The 20,570-nt window shown below is 44.8% G+C and overlaps 2 pseudogenes; both read right to left on the reverse strand.

Moving 5' to 3' along the window:
* Window positions 1–285: 285 nt before the first annotated feature.
* On the reverse strand, window positions 286–413 carry LOC128571452 (uncharacterized; annotated as a pseudogene).
* Window positions 414–3,501: 3,088 nt separating this feature from the next.
* Window positions 3,502–3,600, reverse strand: LOC128571365 (uncharacterized; annotated as a pseudogene).
* Window positions 3,601–20,570: the final 16,970 nt, after the last annotated feature.

Genomic DNA, 20,570 nt, shown 5'->3' on the forward strand with positions numbered 1-20,570 from the left:
GTGTGAGCTACCTCTCCTGGCCTCACATACCATTCTTATTATGCAAACAATATAATTCTTTTAAAGTACTTATTTATTTTTTTACTGTAGAATTATCTTTTTATTTTGGGTAAAAACCCACAGTCATTTTGGGGAGCTGTAATTAAGATTTAACAGCATTATAATTCTAACAAATAACTTAAATATCCTTGTGAGATAAATATAATAATATTTTATGGGTATTTTGGAACCCGACAGTATTAAGACTACAAATCACACTAGCTTACATCTATCACCAATGACTCATACTGTTTCTTTCTAATGAATTGACCATTACATTTCCAAAGTTCTGAAATGGCCAACAGACCATAGAAAGATAATTCTTTAGGCTCCTGCTTGAAACCAACAGCTTCAGCAAACTGCTAAAGTACTTATTATTATTTTTTTTTTTTGTAGAGACACAGTGTCACTTTACTGCCCTCGGTAGAGTGCTGTGGCGTCACATGGCTCACAGCAACCTCCAGCTCTTGGGCTTACGCGATTCTCTTGCCTCAGCCTCCCGAGCAGCTGGGACTACAGGTGCCCGCCACAACGCCTGGCTATTTTTTTTTTTTTGTTACAGTTCGGCCAGGGCTGGGTTTGAACCCACCACCCTCAGTATATGGGGCCGGCGCCCTACTCACTGAGCCACAGGTGCCACCCAAAGTACTTATTTTTTATACTGTTCTAAGCTCTTTACATATATTAACTGATTTCATCCTCACAACCCTACAGCATAGGTACTGTTATGCCCTGTATTTAGTCCTGAGGCTCAAAGAGATTAGGTTAGTTCCATAAATTTACCTAGCTGGGAAGTGATAACCTGGGATTTGAACCATAACCTAGTCCAGCTACAGATTTTGGGTTCTCAACCATTTTGCTATATATTGCTTCCAAATACAAAGAAAAAAAAATTAACTCATGACACTGCTTTCAAAAAGCCAGACATTATCCATCTGCCTACACAATTTGCATAGGCAAACATATGGTAAAAATAAAATTTCTTATTTTGCTTTTTTACAAAACATGATACAGTATAGCAAACCATTTTGCCATGTTGCTTAAATCTTCTAAATTGTTTTAAAGGCTGCATCCTATTCTATCAAGAAGGTAGACGATAAACTAACATAACCAGTCCCTTGTTATTGGGCATGTTAATTGTTGCTGATAGTTCATTTGAAATATAATCAACAGTTATTTTTTTAAATTTACATGCAATAAAGTGCAGCCATTTTAAGGTTACAGTTTGGTAAGTTTTAGCAAATGTATAAAAAAACAGTACGAGCACTAACACAGTAGAGATCTAGACCTTTTTTTTTTTTTTTTTTTGAGACAGACTCTCACTTTGTCACCCTTGGTAGAGTGCCCTGGCATCATAGCTCACAACAACCTCAAACTCTTGGACTCAAGTGATCCTTTTGCCTCAGCCTCCTGAGTAGCTACAGGCGCCTGCCACACAATGTCTGGCTATTTTCAGAGTTGAGTCTTGCTCTTGACAGGCTGGTCTGGAACTCCTGAGTTTAAGCAATCCGTCCACCTCTCAGAAGATCTAGACCATCTTTATCACCTTTGTTCCTTTCTGTGCTGATGCCTGGAGCTGGCTAATACCAACCAGCTCGGGAGATCCCCCCCCCAAAAAAAAAATATCTATCTATCTAGATATATATATATGTACACACCCTGTTTCCCCGAAAATAAAACAGTGTCTTATTTTAAGGTGTGCTCCCAAAGATGCGCTAGGTCTTATTTTCAGGGGACATCTTATCTTTCCTGTAAGTAGGTCTTATTTTCAGAGGATGTCTTATTTTTGGGAAAACAGTATATATATATATATATATATATATACACACACATATATATACATATATATATATTACATACATATATATATATCTCTTTCCAAATCTGCATTAGTGACATCACATCTGTAGCTCAAAGTTGGTCATGGTGGGAGCATTTACACTGAAGAAATTTGCAGTGCACTTACTAGTGCCACAATCAGGGTTTTGTTTTTTTTTTCCTTTGAGAACGAGTTTATTAGCACTATTAATTTATGCTCCTGTGTAGTCAACCACCCTCCATCTTATAGCCAGAGTCTGCTTTTGGATGTTATTTTATTTTGCATTCACTAGAATTTTATATAAATTACATCATGCAGTGTTTACTGTTTGTGCTCAGTGTATTTTTGAGATTCATCACATTCTTGCACATACCAGTAGTTCATTTCTTTTAGTTGTATTCCGTTGCTTGGAATGTTCATCTGGTGATGGACATTTGGGATGTTTACATATGGGGACTATTATGAATAAACTTGTCATGAACATTCACTAGCCAGTCATTGGATGGACAAAAGGGTTTTTTTTGTTTTGTTTACAGCAGAGAAAGTTTATTCTGCATATTCCCTTGTCTGCATAGTGTTAAGCTGGGAGATGGGAGGAATTTCTCAAATCTACCTCCCAAGAATAGGAGAAATAAGATTTTTAAAGATAGTTTGACAGGCAAAGAATTAGGGAATCTGGGTCTGTTAATTGGCTGGGTTTGGGGTCAAGCCATGAGTCACATGGTGGGCCAACCAATCCTCTGGGAGGCAGGACCAGGTTCTTGAGTGGGAGGTCACAAGACCAGTTGAGTCAGTTCCTTAGTATGGTAGTTCAGCCAGTCCACTGGAATGAGGGGTGATGAGAGGTGGAAATGATTCTTTTTTTTTTTTTTAATTAAATCATAGCTGTGTACATTAATGCAATTATGGGGTACAATGTGCTGGTTTTATATATAATTTGAAATAGTTTCATCAGACTGGTTAACATAGCCTTCACCTCATTTTCTTAGTTATTGTGTTAAGACATTTATATTCGGGCGGCGCCTGTGGCTCAGTCCGTAGGGCACCGGCCCCATATCCCGAGGGTGGTGGGTTCAAACCCGGCCCCGGCCAAACTGCAAACAAAAAATAGCCGGGCGTTGTGGCGGGCGCCTGTAGTCCCAGCTACTCGGGAGGCTGAGGCAAGAGAATCGCTTAAGCCCAGGAGTTGGAGGTTGCTGTGAGCTGGGTGAGACCACAGCACTCTACCGAGGGCCATAAAGTGAGACTCTGTCTCTACAAAAAAAAAAAAAAAAAAGACATTTATATTCTACACTTAGTAAATTTAACATGTACCCTTGTAAAATGCACCATAGGTGTGGTTCCACCAATTACCCTCTCTCTACCCATCCTCCCCCACTCCCCTCCCCTCCCCTCCCCCTCTTCTTTCCCCTTCATCTTGGGCTGTAGTTGGATTACAGCTTTCATATGGAAGTGTGAGTGTTTATAAATTGGTTTCATATTAGGGCTGAGTACATTGGATACTTTTTCTTCCATTCTTGAGATACTTTGCTAAGAAGAATATATTCCAGCTCCATCCATGTAAACATAAAAGAGGTAAAGTCTCCATCTTTTTTAAGACTGCATAATATTCCATGGTGTACATATACCACAGTTAATTTAAAAAAACTATGGAATGCTTCATGAATTTGCGTGTCATCTTGCGCATGCTAATCTTCTCTGTATTGTTCCAATTTTAGTATATGTGCTGCTGAAGTGAGCACAGAAAGAATTCTTGACCCTCCTGACCTGAAGTACAGGGGTTTCAAACAGAGTATGTGCTGATTTCCTCCAGAAAACATGGTCTCACAGTGATATTTCTCAAATTCATTTAGGAAAATGTACCTTTTTTTTTTTTTTGGAGACAGAGTCTTACTCAGTCGCCCTGGGTTGAGTTCCATGGTGTCATAGCTCACAGTAAACTCAAACTCTTGGTGTCAAGTGATTCTCTTGTCTCAGCCTCCCAAGTAGTTGGGACTACAGGCGGCCACCACAATGCCCCACTATTTTATTTATTTATTTATTTATTTATTTATTTTTATTTTGGGGACAGAGTCTCACTATGTCACCCTCGGTAGAGTGCAGTGGCGTCACAGCTCACAGCAACCTCCAGCTCTTGGGCTTAAGTGATTCTCTTGCCTCAGCCTCCCTTGTAGCTAGGATTAAGGCACCCGCCACAACACCCGGCTAGTTTTTGGTTGTAGTTACCATTGTTTGGCAGGCCCCGGGCTGGGTTCCAACCCGTCAGCTCAGGGTATGTGGCTGGTGCCCTCGTCGTTGCGCTACAGGCGTTGAGCCCCCACTAATTTGTTTAGTCTCTTTCTTGCTCGGGCTGGTCTCTTACTTCTGAGCTCAAGCATTTTGTCCGCCTCGGCCTCCCAGAGTGCTGGAATTACAGGTGTTGAGCCACCTCGCCCAGCCCCAGGAAAATGTTCTTTTTAAGTCCAGTTCTTTCTTCTCCAGCACTCCAAACCAGAGCATCCGGTACGTGTTCAACTAAAGCAAGGAAAGGAGCAGCCACTCTTAGATCGGCATTTCCCTAGCAAGGGCTAAGGGTAAAAGAGACTTCGGGCCCAGGGCAGTGTTAGGAAAGCAACCAATGCCAACAAGAGGCAAGAAAAGGAGATGAATATGCTCCGCCTCCTTGCCCTCCGCGATACCGCCTGAGCACATCTCTCCTGGCTGCCCAGAGCAAGGTGTTTCCCCTCCACTAGTGAGAGGGCTGTTCTGGAGGAATGTTCCTTAGTCTGAGAGCCCATTTTTTCCGTTCTAGCCGCCTCACCCCCTGCTGCTGCCTGCCGGGTGGACAAAAGTTTTCATTATTCTTGGATAAATACGTAGGAGTAGAATTGCTGGGTCATGTGGTAAGTTTAAAATTTCATATATAAGAAGATATCGGGCGCGCCTGTGGCTAAGCGGGTAGGGCGCCGGCCCCATATGCCGAGGGTGGCAGGTTCAAACCCAGCCCCGGCCAAACTGCAACAACAACAACAAAAAATAGCCGGGCATTATGCCGGGCGCCTGTAGTCCCAGCTACTTGGGAGGCTGAGTCAAGAGAATTGCCTAAGCCCAAGGATTTGGAGGTTGCTGTGAGCTGTGTGACGCCAGGGCACTCTACCGAGGGCGATAAGATAAGACTCTGTCTCTACAAAAAAAAAAAAAAGAAGAAGAAGATATCAACCTGTTTTCCAAAATGGTTGCACCGTTTGTTTCTTTCTTTCTTTTCGAGACAGTCTCACTTTGTCACCTTGGTAGAGAACCATGGCGGCATAGCTCACAGCAACCTCAAACTCGTGGGCTCAATAAAACTTAGAGGTTGACAAGGAGCAAAGGCTGATGCCTATAATCCTAGCACTTTGGGAGGCAGAGGTGGGAAGATTGCTTGAGGCTAGGAGTATGAAAGCAGCTTAAGCAACAAAATGAGACCCTGTTTCTACAAACTTTTTTTTGTTTTAAGTAGCTGAGCATGGTGACATATGCCTGTAGTCCCAACAACTCAGGAGGCTGAGGCAGGAGATCACTTTAGCCCAGGAGTTTGAGGTTACAATGAGCTATGATTGCACCACTGTACTCTAGGCCAGGCAACAGAGAGACACCTTGTCTCAAAAAAACTGTATGTGGCTCAGTAAGATTAACATTCAACAAGAGGGCGGCGCCTGTGGCTCAGTGAGTGGGGCGCCGGCCCCATATGCCGAGGGTGGCGGGTTCTGACCCAGCCCCGGCCAAACTGCAACCAAAAAAAAAAAAAAAAACATTCAACAAGAATACAGCAGAACCTCTGTAAGTTGACCACCAAGGGACTATGACAAACTGGTTAACACACAGGGGTGGTTACCATAAAGAACTAAGCCAGTAGGGCACCCGCCCCATATACCCAGGGTGGCGGGTTCAAACCCAGCCCCTGCCAAACAACAACAACAACAAAATAGCCGGGCGTTGTGGCGGGCGCCTGTAGTCCCAGCTGCTCGGGAGGCTGAGGCAAGAGAATCGCATAAGCCCAAGAGCTGGAGGTTGCTGTGAGCCATGTGACGCCGCGGCACTCTACCGAGGGCAGTAAAGTGAGACTCTGTCTCTACAAAAAAAAACAACAAAAAAAACTAAGCCTACTGTATGGATATGTACATGCGGTGCATGTCAGACCTATGAAAATTAGGTCCATTTAAGGAGATGGGTAATATAGGGAGATGGTCAACTGTGACGATTCTACTGTAGTTTGTCAACTATGGACATTCTACTGTAGTATAAGCTAGCACAGTGGCTCACACCTTTAATCCTATCGAGGTGGGAGTATCACTTGAGCCCAGGAGTTCAAACCAGTCTGAGCAATATATATAGCAAGACCCTGTCTCTAAGAAAATATTGACTGGGCATAGTAGCACATGCCTATAGTCCCACCTACTTGGGAGGGAGAGGCAGAGGATCACTTGAACCCAGGACTTCCAGGTTGTAGTAAGCTAGGATTGTGCCACTGTACTCTAGCCCGTTTTTTGTTTGTTTGTTTTTATTTTGAGACAGAGTCTCACTATGTTGTCCTCTGTAGAGTGCTGTGGCATCACAGCTCACAGCAACCTCAAACTCTAGGGCTTAAATGATTCTCTTGCCTTAGCTTCCCTAGTAGCTGGGACTACAGGCACCCACCACAATGCCCAGCTATTTTTGGGGTGCAGTTGTCGTTGTTTAGCAGGCCTGGGCTGGGCTTGCACCTGCCAGCTTTGGTGTATTTGGTTGACGCCCTACTCACTGAGCTATGTATGGGTGCTGAGCCTCTAGCCTGGCTAACAGAGCAAGACTGTGTCTCTAAAATAAAAAAGAGTTATGGATAGAACACCAAAAAATGGAGGGAAAACAATCGTCAGAGGAAATATTCAAAAAGGTGTTTCAGAACTGAATGGCCAAGATTTCCAGAATAAAAGGTTCACTGAGTGTACAACAAGATGTATGAAAAAAGGTCCATACAAAGACACATCATCATGAAATTTCAGGTCAATGAGTAAATAGAGGATCATAGAACCTTTTAGAGATAGCCAGGCGTTGTGGCGGGCGCCTGTAGTCCCAGCTACTCGGGAGGCTGAGGCAGGAGAATTGCCTAAGCCCAGGAGTTGGAGGTTGCTGTGAGCTGTGTGACGCCACGGCACTCTACCGAGGGCAATAAAGTGAAACTCTGTCTCTACAAAAAAAAAAAAAAAAAAGAACCTTTTAGAGAAAGAGGCAGGTCACATTCAAAGGAACAGCCACTAAAATGGTATGCATCTTATTTACCCTGCTAGAAGACAATGGAAGAATGCTTTCAAATTATTTATAAACTGGGCGGCGCCTGTCGCTCAGTGAGTAGGGCACTGGCCCCATATACCAAGGGTGGCAGGTTCAAACCCAGCCCCAGCCAAACTGCAACAAAAAATAGCCGGGCGTTGTGGCAGGCGCCTGTAGTCCCAGCTATTCGGGAGGCTGAGGTAAGAGAATCTCCTAAATACAGGAGTTGGAGGTTACTGTGAGCTGTGACGCTACAGCACTCTACTGAGGGCGACAAAGTGACACTGTCTCTAAAAAGAAAAAAAATGTTATAAACTATAATTTTATAAATTAGCCAAATTGTGAATTCAGTAGAGTAAGCATATTATCAGATGTGTAAATCTTACTTTCTATGAGTACCCTTTCTCTTACGACTGGAGGAAGAGGTTCACCAAAACAAGAGAAGAAACCAGGAAACAGGAAGACGAAGATGTGATTTAGGAAACAGGATATTTAACATAGGTGAAAAATGAAGAAAATCTCCAAGATGATGATGAAGGAAAATGGTCTGACAGCAGGCCTAGAAAGCAGACAAGATTGGAGCAGGAGGATAGAAGCTTCCAGAAGGGATGTATCCAAGAAATAAAATGAATAGAGAAAAAAATTTATACTTCTAATGAATGGTGAAGATAAATTCATTGTAGGGACAAAGGAAGCTAAGCAAATAAAACCCAATTTTGTTTATAATTAACTCCAGGAATTTTTTTTTCTTGAGACAGTGTCTCACTTTGTCACCCAGGCTAGAGTACAGTGATGTCATTACAGCTCACAGCCACCTCAGACTCCTGAGCTCAAGCAATCCTCCTGCCGCTGCCTCCCAAGTGGCTGGGACTATAGGTGCAAGTGCCTATGCCTGGCTAATTTTTCTTTCTTTCTTTCTTTTTTTTTTTTTTTTTTTAGTAGAGATGGGATCTTACTCTTGCTCATGCTGATCTCAAACTCCTGACTTCAAGTGATCTTCCCTCTTCAGCCTTCCAGAGTGCTAGGATTACAAGTGTGACCCACTGTGTCCAACTCCCTTAAGGAAAAATATTCTGAAATTATAAAAAGAAGGAAGCGTAATCATAGTAGACTAAGTTGCTCAGCCATTAATAATACTTAACAGATTCATAAACAGAGTATATTGATTTCCACCAACCCTAGCACGCACAGACTTTCCCCTCTGTGGTTCAAGATGACTGCTTCACCTCTAACCACTGGGACTGCATGCCAGTCAGTAGCAAACTCAGATGTTCTGGGCCCATCACAGAGCCTCACTAAAGTCTCTAGGTAGTGTGGGGACTGTGGTGTACAGTATATGCTGATCACAAACCAGTACTCCATTCTAGACATTTATGCCAGATCTTTTTTTTTTGAGACAGAGCCTCAAGCTGTCACCCTGGGTAAAGTACGGTGGCATCACAGCTCACAGCAATGTCCAACTCCTGGGCTCAAGCAATTCTCTTGTCTCAGCCTCCCAAGTAGCTGGGACTACAGGCGCCTGTCACATGCCTGGCTATTTTTTAGTTGCAGCCGTCATTGTTGTTTGGCAGGCCCGGGCTGGATTTGAACCCGCCAGCTCAGGTGTGTGTGGCTGGCGCCTTAGCTGCTTGAGCCATAGGTGCCGAGCCTATGCCAGATCTTCTGATTTTTTTTTTTTTTTGCAATTTTTGCCAGGGCCAGGCTTGAACTCGTCACCCCCAGTATATGGGGCTGGCACCCTATCCTTGAGACACAGGCACCACCCAAATCTTCTGATTTTTGAAGAAAAGCTAGAAATCTGGATTTTTCTTTTTTTCTTAGATCCATGGACAGACTGTAGATATCTTGTTTTATATATATATATTTTTTTAATTTGGCCGGGGCTGGGTTTGAACTCGCCACCTCCGGCATATGGGACCGGCGCCCTACCCGCTGAGCCACAGGCGCCACCCTGTTTTATATTTTTTTAATCTTTAGCTTTTTTTTTTTTAGAGACAAGAGTTTCACTTTATCACTCATGGTAGAGTGCGGTGGCATGACACAGCTCACAGCAACCTCCAACTCCTGGGCTTAGGCGATTCCCTTGCCTCAGCCTCCCAGGTAGCTGGGACTACAGGTGCCCGCCACAATGCCCGGCTATTTTTTTGATGCGGTTTGGCCAGGGCCAGGTTTGAACCCGCCACCCTCCATATATGGGGCCGGCGCCCTGCCCACTGAGCCACAGGCGCTGCCCGGCTTTTTGCAGCTTTTTTTTTTTTTTGAGATAGATTCTGACTTTCTTGCCCCAGTAGAGTGCTGTATTGTCATAGCTCACAGCAACCCTATACTCTTGGGCTCAAGTGATCCTCTTGCTACAGCCTTTCAAGTAGCTGGGACTAGAAGTGCCTACCACAATGCCTGGCTAATTTTAGAGATGGGGTTGCTCTCCTCCTCCAACTGGTCTCAAACTCCTGAGCTCAAGCAATCCACCTGCCTTGGCCTCCCAGAGTCTAGGATTATAGGTATGAGACATTGTGCCTGGCCAATATCTTGATTGTTTGTTTATTTATTTATTTATTCGTTTTTTTGAAACAGAGTGTCACTCTGTTGCCCAGGCTAGAGTATCGTGGCATCATAGCTCATAGCAATCTCAAACTCCTAGGTTCGAGAAATCCTCTTGCGTCAGCCTCCTCAGTAGCTGGGACTACAGGCCCACTAGTTTTTCTATTTCATTTTATTTTTTGAGACAGAGTCTCAAACTGTCACCCTTGGTAGAGTAGGATGGACTCATAGCTTACAGCAACCTCAGTCTCTTGAGCTCAAGAGATCCTCTTGCCTCAGTTTTTCTTTTTTTTCTTGAGATAAGAGTCTCACTCTATAGCCCCTGGTAGAGTGCTGTGGCATCTCAGCTCACGGTTCAAATCTGCCAGCCCAGGTGTATGTGGCCGATGCCCTACCTACTAAGCTATGAGCACCGAGTCACAGTTTTTTTTTGTTTGTTTTTTGTATTTAGACAGAGCCTCAAGCTGTCGTCCTGGGTAGAGTGCTGTAGCATCACAGCTCACAGCAACCTCCAACTCCTGGGCTCCAGCGATTCTCCTGCCTTCGCCTCCCAAGTAGCTGGGACTAAAGGTGCCTGCCACAACTCCCAGCTATTTTTTTGGTTGCAGCTGTCATTGTTGTTTGGCGGGCCCGGGCTGGATTCGAACCCACCAGCTCAGGTGTATGTGGCTGGCGCCTAAGCTGTTTGAGCCACAGGCGCCGAGCCAACTGAGCCACAGTTTTTCATTTTTAGTAGAGATGGGGTCTTGCTTTTGCTCAGACTGGTCTTGAATTCCTGAGGTCAGGCAATCGACCCACCTTGGCCTCCCAAAGCGCTAGGATTATAGGCATGAGCCACTGTGCCTGGCCCAGTATTTTTTTTTTTTTTCTGTAGAGACAGAGTCTCACTTTATGGCCCTTGGTAGAGTGCCGTGGCCTCACACAGCTCACAGCAACCTCCAACTCCTGGGCTTAAGCGATTCTCTTGCCTCAGCCTCCTGAGTAGCTGGGACTACAGGCGCCCGCCACAACGCCCGGCTATTTTTTGGTTGCAGTTTGGCTGGGGCTGGGTTTGAACCCGCCACCCTCGGTATATGGGGCCGGCGCCTTACCGACTGAGCCACAGGCACCACCCTTGGCCCAGTATTTTGATTTTTAAAAACTAGCATTTACATGGGCAATGCCTGTGGCTCAGTGGGTAGGGCGCTGGCCCCATGTACCGAGGGTGGCGGGTTCAAACTCCGCCCTAGCCGAATTGCAACCAAAAAATAGCCGGGTGTGGCGGGTGCCTGTAGTCCCAGCTACTCGGGAGGCTGAGGCAAGAGAATTGCCTAAGCCCAGGAGTTGGAGGTTGCTGTGAGCTGTGTGACACCACGGCACTCTACCGAGGGCGACAAAGTGAAACTCTGTCTCTACAAACAAACAAACAAAAAAAACTAGCATTTACGTTTTCAAAAAGACTTCAGAAACATTACGTAGTTCAGAGAAGAAATGCAACTCTGCAGCCTCTGATAATGTAGTGCTGTGGAGTATCAGTGACCTGTCTGGGAAGAATTATGTCTAGTTTGTTCTGACCAGAGCTAGGAAAAGAGTTATGATAATGGGGGGCAAAATCAAATCCTTATATCTGCAGAACCTGTTCCCTTCTGTACTTGGGGAATGTTTAATATTCAGCAGACAGAGAAGAAATGTCCTAAAATGAACCATTAAGTTCACCAGGACAGCATGTCAGTACTGGTCAGATTAGAGAGGTAAATAAACCCTAACTTTTTCGGGTGGCGCCTGTGGCTCAAAGGAGTAGGGCACTAGCCCCATATGCCAGAGGGGGTGGGTTCAAACCCAGCCCCGGCCAAAAAATGCAAAAAAAACCCCAAACAAACAAAACAAAATAACAAGAAAAAAACCCTAACTTTTTCTAATCCATTCTTTGAGATCTGACTACTAGTGTGCCTACTACCTGAAACTGTTGTAAGAATAAAATACTCTTTTTTTTTTTTTTAAGATTTTTATTGCAGTTTTTGGCTGGGGCTGGGTTTGAACCTGCCACCTCCAGCACATGGGGCTGGCGCCCTACTCCTTTGAGCCATAGGCGCCGCCCAATACTCCCTTTTTTTTTTTTTTTGGAGACAAGAGTCTCACTGTGTCATCCTCAGCTGGCTCAAGGGATCCTCTTGTCTCAGCCTCCCAAGTAGCTGGGATTGTACCTGCCACAATGCTCAACTATTTTTATAGAGATCGGGTCTTGCTCTTGCTCAGGCTGGTCTCAAACTCCAGAGCTCAGGCTATCCACCTCACCCCCCCCACCCGCCTACCCGGCCTCCCAGAGTGCTAGGCATGAGCCACCACACCCAGCCCAAAATATTACATATTTGGAATTTTTTTTTTTTTTTGAGACAGAGTCTCACTTGGTCACCCTTGGTAGAGTGCCGTGGCATCTTGAGGTGCCATGGCAACCTCAAACTCTTGGGTTCAAGTGATTCTCTTGCTTCAGCCTCCTGAGTAGCTGGGACTACAGGCACCTGCCACAATGCCGGCCTATTTTTTTTAAGAGATGGGGTCTTGCTCTAGCTCAGGCTGGTCTTAAACCCGTAAGTTCAAGCAATCCACCCACCTCGACTGGGATTACAGATGTGAGCCACAGCACCTGTCAGTATTTGGAAAATTTTTGAATTTTTCCTGAGTGTAATGCAGGTGCTAACTGGGGTAATCATTTTGCCACAAACAGCTCAGAGGAATGTCACACTTTGGGGAATAATAGCAGCTCCTACAAAAGCTGAGCTAGTAGATGCTGGGCCCAGGCTTGGGTGGGAAGAAATCAAGAGGGAGGAAATGTTGTACTGTTCTGCTCTGGTGGGTTTGAGAAGGAGGTAGAATACTTATCTTTTCTGGAAGCGGTGTTGGGGAGTCGGTGTAGAGTTAAGAAATGCACATTGCCATAAATGGTGTGATCTTGCTCCAAACAGCTGAGCTCACCCCCGGGCTTCATGAGCCTTGCACTGGAAGTTTTGACTGAAATAAACTCCTGACCTTTCCATTAGTTCTCCAGAGTAGGTCAGAGTTTTAGAGAGTATTTCATATTCTCATTAGGAAGAGATTTGAATTCTTAAGTTCTATTACTTCAGAAGGCAGTAAAGCTTATTATTACTACTAATACCATAATCTTAGAGGTATTCCTATAATGCTTTATAATTTGCAAAGACTTGTTACTTGTATTCTTATTTTGTTCCCTGGTAACTCTACCAAATAGCTATTATTATTCCTGCTTTACAGATGAGGAATCTAATGCTTTCCCATTGTCCATCACAGTTCAGAATCTTTAACAAGGCCTAAGTCCCTCCAGAGTCTGGCCCTTGCTTACCTCTTCAGACACCTCTTGTACCACTTTCCCAAAGAGCTTTCTTTGTTTCAGCTATCCTAGATTTCTTTTGCTTCCTTAAATAGGCCGGCTTCTGCTCTCTAGCTACAGGCTCAACGCACATGCTATTTCTTCTGCTTAGAACACTTTTCCTCTTCCCTTTGCTTTGCTGGGAACTACTCATCTTTCAGGTCTCAGTTTAACATCATGTTTTCAAGGGAGCCTTTCCTGAACATTCAGGTTACGTTGGTCTCCCTGGTAATACTCTTTTAGAGTGTACTGCCCTTCCTACTCCAAAGAGTCATCACATTTAAATTACTCATTCAGGGCGGCGCCTGTGGCTCAGTCGGTAAGGCGCCGGCCCCATATACCGAGGGTGGTGGGTTCAAACCCGGCCCTGGCCAAACTGCAACCAAAAAATAGCCAGGCATTGTGGCAGGTGCCTGTAATCCCAGCTGCTCGGGAGGCTGAGGCAAGAGAATCTCTTAAGCCCAGGAGTTGGAGGTTGCTGTGAGCTGTGTGAGGCCACGGCACTCTACCGAGGGCCATAAAGTGAGACTCTGTCTCTACAAAAAAAAATAATAAATAAATAAATAAATGAAAAAGAAAAAAAAAATTACTCATTCAATATCTTTATCTCTGCTATGTTGTAAACTCCATGAAGGCAGAGGCATTATTTGATTCTGTAGCCTCAGTACCTGGTGCAATATCCTTTTGCAGTGAAAAAACCACACTGTCTGCTGTCTGAATCCCATAGCCATGGAATTAATCCTTCAGAATCTTACCTTCAAGAATGGCAAGGTCCAATGCGGTAGGACTTTTCTGACAAGTTTCTTCTGATAAACAATGTCCTTTGGTCAGTGACCACAACGCATACCCACCGTGTCAAATAGCAGGTTGTGAGGTTGGAACACAGTGCCACTGTATTATTTGGTAACGACTAGAAAACGCTGGAACTTTTCTCACCAGCCTTCTGTTGTTTATGTGATGCTCACATACCAAGGAGTACTGTTGCCTGGCATCCTGCTGGGGATTGTCAAGGGTGGACCATGGATGACAAGGATATTTATTTATTTATTTTTGCAGTTTCTGGCTGGAGCTGGGTTTGAACCCACACCTCTGGTGTATGGGGCCAGTGCCCTATCCCTTTGAGCCACAGGCACTGCCCCAATGACAAGGACATTTAAAGCTACCTAGACTATTCTTATCTCAGGTCCTTACTGGGTTTAGTGCAGACTTGGGTCATTTATAAATGGATGGCACATTTGTTTTATTTGTTGAAAGCAGTGAGGTATAGTCACCAAATTAATGGGGCAAGCACAGGAATGGAAGCAACACAGTTGCTCAGGCTGGCGTGTCAGGCAGTTAGCAAGCAGGTAAGCAAGCCCCAGCGGGAGGGACTCGGGGCCCTCACTTCAGCAACTTCAGCAGGCCAAAGTCCCTGTGGGTTGGGCTTCTGTGAGAAGGGTGCTTTCTTTTTTCTTTCTTCTTCTTCTTTTTTTTTTTTTTTTTTTAGCCAACTACATCTCTCTTCACTAAAGCCTTTATGAAATTAATCACCATATAATATATAGCTCCTAAATCCAGTTAGTGGTGATACTAACCACAGTTTGTAGCTCAACATCTAGGCAACAGTGTATAGGATTGCAAGTGTTAGTTCCAAATATAGTTCAGTTCACATCTCCAGTGAGGAAAGAACATTGAGTGAATTCATCACATGAGCCACTTCAAGTAATTGAGCCAGGAGCTTACAGCCACATTCTTCAAATGTGTGCCCCCCACAAAACTGGCACTTAACATAGGAAGTTACACCACAAAACATTCATGAACTAATGAATCTGAACAAGAGACACTTCTCAAGATATGCATTTACCAGCTGCTACTTTGTTCACAAATGGTCTTTGGTGATTAGCTTCAATACTTAGAACATGACATTGGGGTGGCAGGTCTGAGCCTGGCACACTTCGCTTCATAACATGACTGAAAACATGTGGTACTAGTTCCATGGAAGGACAAGCAAAGGAGGACAGCCTATCTTCATTACTAAAAAGACCCAAGATGCAGAGTATAAACACATAGCTGGGAGAATATGCCTCAAACTTATCTGTTAATCATGATTGTCTTTGGGAGGCGAGTTTATAAGAAGGGATAGTCATGGCTCAGTGGGTAGGGTGCCGGCCCCATATACCGAGGGTGGCGGGTTCAAACCCGGCCCTGGCCTAACTGCAACAAAAAATAGCCGGGCATTGTGGCGGGCGCCTGTAGTCCCAGCTACTCGGGAGGCTGAGGCAGGGGAATCGCCTAAGCCCATGAGCTACAGGTTGCTGTGAGCTGTGACACTACGGTACTCTACCGAGGGCAATAAAGTGAGACTCTGTCTCTAAAAAGAAAAAAAAAAAAAGGAGGGATAGTCACTTTCTATTTTTACCCTCTTCAAAAAAAAAAAATTTTTTTTTTAAGACTCTCACCATGTCACCCTGGATAGAGAGTGCTGTGGTGTCATAGCTCACAGCAACTTCAAACTCAGGCTCAAGCTATCTTTTTTTTTTGAGACAGAGTCTTACTTTATGGCACTCGGTAGAGTGCCGGAGCATCACACAGCTCACAGCAACCTCCAACTTCTGGGTTTAAGCGATTGTCTTGCCTCAGCCTCCCCAGTAGCTGGGACTACAGGCGCCCGCCACAACGCCCAGCTATTTTTTTGTTGCAGTTCGGCCGGGGCTGGGTTTGAACCCGCCACCCTCGGTATATGGGGCCAGCGCCTTACCGACTGAGCCACAGGCGCCCCCCGATCTTTTTTTTTTTTTTTTTTTGCAGTTTGGGCGGGGGCCAGGCTGGAACCCGCCACCCCCGGTATATGGCATGCACCCCACCCCTTGAGCCACAGGTGCTGCCCTCAAGCGATCTTCTTCCCTCAGCCTCCCCAGAAACTGGGATTACAGGTCCCTGCCACAATGCCTAGCTAGTTTTCCTATTTTTTAGTAGAGACAGGGTCTTACTCTTGCTGAGCTGAGTAATCAAAATCATGAGCTCAAGAGATCCTTCCTTCTTGGCCTCCCAGAGTGCTAGGATTACAGGTGTGAGCCACCACACCCCACCAGCACAATTCTTTACACTTGTAAAGGCCACACCATTAACTTCATCCTACCACATCCCTTTACATTCTCCTGATTTTCTTTCTTTCTTTCTTTCGTTCTTTTCTTTCTTTCTTTCCTTCCTTCCTTCTTTCTTTCTTTCCTTTCTTTCTCTTTCCTTTCTCACTTTATTGCCCTTGGTAGAGTACCATGGCATCACAGCTCATAGCAACCTCCAACTCCTGGGCTTAGGCAATTCTCTTGCCTCAGCCTCCCAAGTAGCTGGGACTACAGGCACCCGCCACAACGCCTGGCTATTTTTTTGTTACAGTTCAGCGGGGTCAGGTTTGAACCCGCCACCCTCAGTATATGGGGCCAGCGCCCTACTCATTGAACCACAGGCACCGCCCATACTCTCCTGATTTTCAAGTGCTCCAATGATAGAAGAGGGAACTGACCTATCGAAAAACCAACAGATGGCTGGGGATAGTGGCTCATTCCTGTAATCCTAGCACTTTTTGAGGCTGAGGCGGGAGAATTGCCTGAGTCCAGGAGTTTGACACCAACCTGAGCAATATAGCAAGGACCCTACCTCTACAACAAAATAGAAAAATCAATCAGGTGTGGTGTTGTGAGGAGGCTAAGGTAGGAGGATCACTTGAGCCCAGGAGTTTGAGGTTGTGGTGAGCTATGATGACATCACTGCTCTCTAGCCAATGTAATAGAGACCCTGTCTCAAAACAAACAAAACAAAACCAAAAACAAAACAAAACAAAAGCCAGAAACAGCTATCTCATTCATCTGAAGTATTTTAAGTGCTTTGTACTTTTTCTTTTTCTTTTTTTTTGGCCAGGGCTGGGTTTGAACCCGCCACCTCCGGCATATGGGACTGGCGCCCTACTCCTTGAGCCACAGGTGCCACCCTCTTTTTCTTTCTTTTTTTTTTTTTTGTAGAGACAGAGTCTCACTTTATGGCCCTTGCTAGAGTGCCGTGGCCTCACACAGCTCACAGCAACCTCCAACTCCTGGGCTTAAGCGATTCTCTTGACTCAGCCTCCCAAGTAGCTGGAACTACAGGTGCCCACCGCAATGCCCGGCTATTTTTTTGGTTGCAGTTTGGCCGGGGCTGGGTATGAACCCGCCACCCTTGGTATATGGGGCCGGCACCCTACCGACTGAGCCATAGGCACTGCCCTTTTTTTTTGTTTTTTTTCTTAATTGATGGGTGTTCATTGAGGGTACAAGAAACCAGGTTGCCTTTATATTTTTTCTTATAAATTCTGTTTCTTTTCCATTATTTTGTATTGTGTTCTTGTCCTGAGATTTCTCCCATTCAGTAAACTGATTTCATCTCCTTAACTTCTTTGGAAGTGCAGACTAATAAACATTGAGCAGGAAGAGAATATCCAGAAAGTTTGTACAAATAATGCAAGGTAATCAGTACCCTAATAAATTAAGAGTGGACTTAAATTGCGATATAATGTAATACACCTGCACAATTTGTCAAATTGATAAACGTTAAGGTTGGTTAGGACAAGGGTGAGGAGATGTTTCAGGGGAACATACTGATAGTGTCAGCCAAACCATGGCAAGATTTAATTATTTCTTTCTTCTCGGTTATCATCTTAAATGACGTATAGCATATCCACTGTCAGCTGCTGGCAACTTCCCTGAGAAAGCACAAATTATGATAGTAAAGTATGCTCCTCCTTTGCTGATAATTCCTCACCCATGATGGAAAGTGAAATTCAACAATGAAAGCCACAGATACCAGTAATGGAATCACAGGAGTAATCAGCATTTATAAATGGCAGCAACCATCCAGTCGACTTTCCTTCTTCTGACAATGTCATCTGTCACAATGTTTGCTATCAAATATTCTGGTAAAACCACCAAGCTTCTGATTTGATTTCCTAGGGAAGGCAGTTGTTTGGCCCAATGTCTGTTAACATGAGTGTCTCCTGACTCTTCTTACATTTGAAACAAACTCATCAATCACTTTGGTTGCACCAGGGTTGGTACAAGAAGGCATGTTCCGTTTTGGGTGGGTAAATTTGGCATTATTACAAAAGATAAGACAAACCAACTCTGAAAACCTAAAACTAGTATCTAGTAAGAAGTTCAGTTTAGGGCGGTGCCTGTGGCTCAGTGAGCAGGGCACCGGCCCCATATACCTAGGGTGGCGGGTTCAAACCCAGCCCCAGCCAAACTGCAACAAAAAAATAGCCGGGTGTTGTGGCGGGCGCCTGAAGTCCCAGCTACTAGGGAGGCTGAGGCAGGAGAATCACCTAAGCCCAGGAGTTGGAGGTTGCTGTGAGCTGTGTGACGCCATGGCACTCTACTGAGGGCAATAAAATGAAACTCTGTCTCTACAAAAAAAAAAAAAAAAAAAAGTTCAGTTTATTTAGTCAAAAATGATGCTAGAGGCCAGGTGTGGTGGCTCACGCCTATAATCCTAGCACTCTGGGTGGCCAAGGCAGATAGATAGCTTGGACTCAGAGGCTTGAGGCCCACCTGAGCATGAGTGAGATCCCTGTCTCTACTAAAAATAGAAAAATTAAGCTCAGCGCCTATAGCACAATGGTTACAGCATCGGCCACATGCACCAAGGCTGGGGGGTTCGAACCCAGCCCGGGACAGCTAAACAACGACAACTGCAACAAAAAAAATAGCCAGGCGTTGTGGCAGGCACCTGTAGTCCCACCTATTTGGGAGGCTGAGGCAAGAGAATCGCTTAAGCCCAAGAGTTTGAGGTTGCTGTGAACTGTGATGTCACAGCACTCTACTGAGGGTGACACAATGAAACTCTGTCTCCGAAAAAAAGAAGGGCCGCGCCTGTGGGCTCAGTTGGTAAGGCACCTGTGGCTCAGTTGGTAAGGTGCCGGCCCCATATGCAGAGGGTGGTGGATTCAAACTCGGCCCCAGCCAAACTGTGGAACCTGACCACAAAACAAACAATGACAACTGCAAAAAAATATATATATATATCCGGTGCTGTGGCGGGTGCCTGTAGTCCCAGTTACTTGGGAGGCTAAGACAAGAAAATTGCTTAAGCCCAAGAGTTTGAGGTTGCTGTGCCCTGTGACACCACAGCATTCTACCAAGGGCAACATAGTGAGACTCTGTCTCAAAAAAAAAAAAGAAGAGTGACTTAATGGACACTGGAGATTCAGAAAGGGGATGGATACTGGATGGAAAATTACTTGTTTTGTACATTGTACACTATTCAGGTCACAGGTATATATTAAAATCCTAGACTTTGTTATTGTTGTATTTGAGAGAGAGTCCCACTCTGTTGCAATGGGGCCAGAGCATAACAGCTCACAGCAACCTCAAACTCTTGGGCTCAAGTGATCCTCTTGCCTCAGCCTTCTGAGTAGCTGGGACTATAGGTACCCACCACAACACATAGTTTTTCTATTTTTAGTAGAGATGGGATCTTGCCCTTGCTCAGGCTGGTTTCGAACTCCTGAGCTCAGGTGATCTACCTGCCTCAGATTCCCAAAGTGCTAGGATTACAGGCGTGAGCCACCTTGCGTGGCCTAAAGTCTAGGCTTTTCAATGGTGCAATTTAGCCATATAACAAAAAACTCGTGCCCCCTAAATCTATTCAAATAAAACTTTCAAAAAAAAAAAGAAATTATTTTAAACACTTTTATTTTTTATTTATGTTGCAGTTTTTGGCCGGGGCCGGGTTTGAACCCGCCACCTCCAGTATATGGGGCTGGCACCCTACTCCTTGAGCCACAGGCGCGGCCCTAAATAAAAACTTTTTTTTTTTTTTTTTGAGACAGAGTCTCAAGCTGTCACCCTGGCTAGAGTGCTGTGGCAACACAGCTCACAGCAACCTCAAACTCTTGGGCATAAGTGATTCTCTTCCCTCAGCCTCCCAACACCTGGTTATGTTTTTTGTTGCAGTTGTCCTTATTGTTTTAGCTGGCCTGGGGCCAGGTTCGAACCCACCAGCCTCAATGTATATGGCTGGCGCCCTACCCACTGAGCTATGGGCACTGCCCCAGATTGAAATTTTTAAAACACAAAACAGATCCAGCAGGAGAATCGCTTGAGCCCAGGAGTTGGAGGTTGCTGTGAGCTGTGATGCTACAGCACTCTACCCAGGGCGACAGCTTGAGGCTCTGTATCAAAAAAAATAAAATAAAATAGGGTGGCGCCTGTGGCTCAAGGAGTAGGGCGCTGGTCCCATATGCCAGAGTTGGCGGGTTCAAACCCAGCTCTGGCCAAAAAATAATAAAATAAAATAAAAATAATGTTGGGGGGCGCCTGTGGCTCAATGGAATAGGTCACCGGCCTTACATGCCAGAGGTGGCAGGTTTAAACCCAGCCCTGGCCAAAAGCTGCAAAAAAAATAAATAAATGAATAAATAAAAGACAAAATTATTTTAAAAAATAATGTAAAACTCTCTATAGGAAGCATTAACACATTTGTGCTTTTTTTTTTGTGGGAGCCCTCCCACTTCTTTTTTTTTTTTTTGGC

The sequence above is a fragment of the Nycticebus coucang genome, chromosome 18 (assembly GCF_027406575.1).
Source record: "Nycticebus coucang isolate mNycCou1 chromosome 18, mNycCou1.pri, whole genome shotgun sequence".
Classification (NCBI taxonomy): Eukaryota; Metazoa; Chordata; class Mammalia; order Primates; family Lorisidae; genus Nycticebus; species Nycticebus coucang.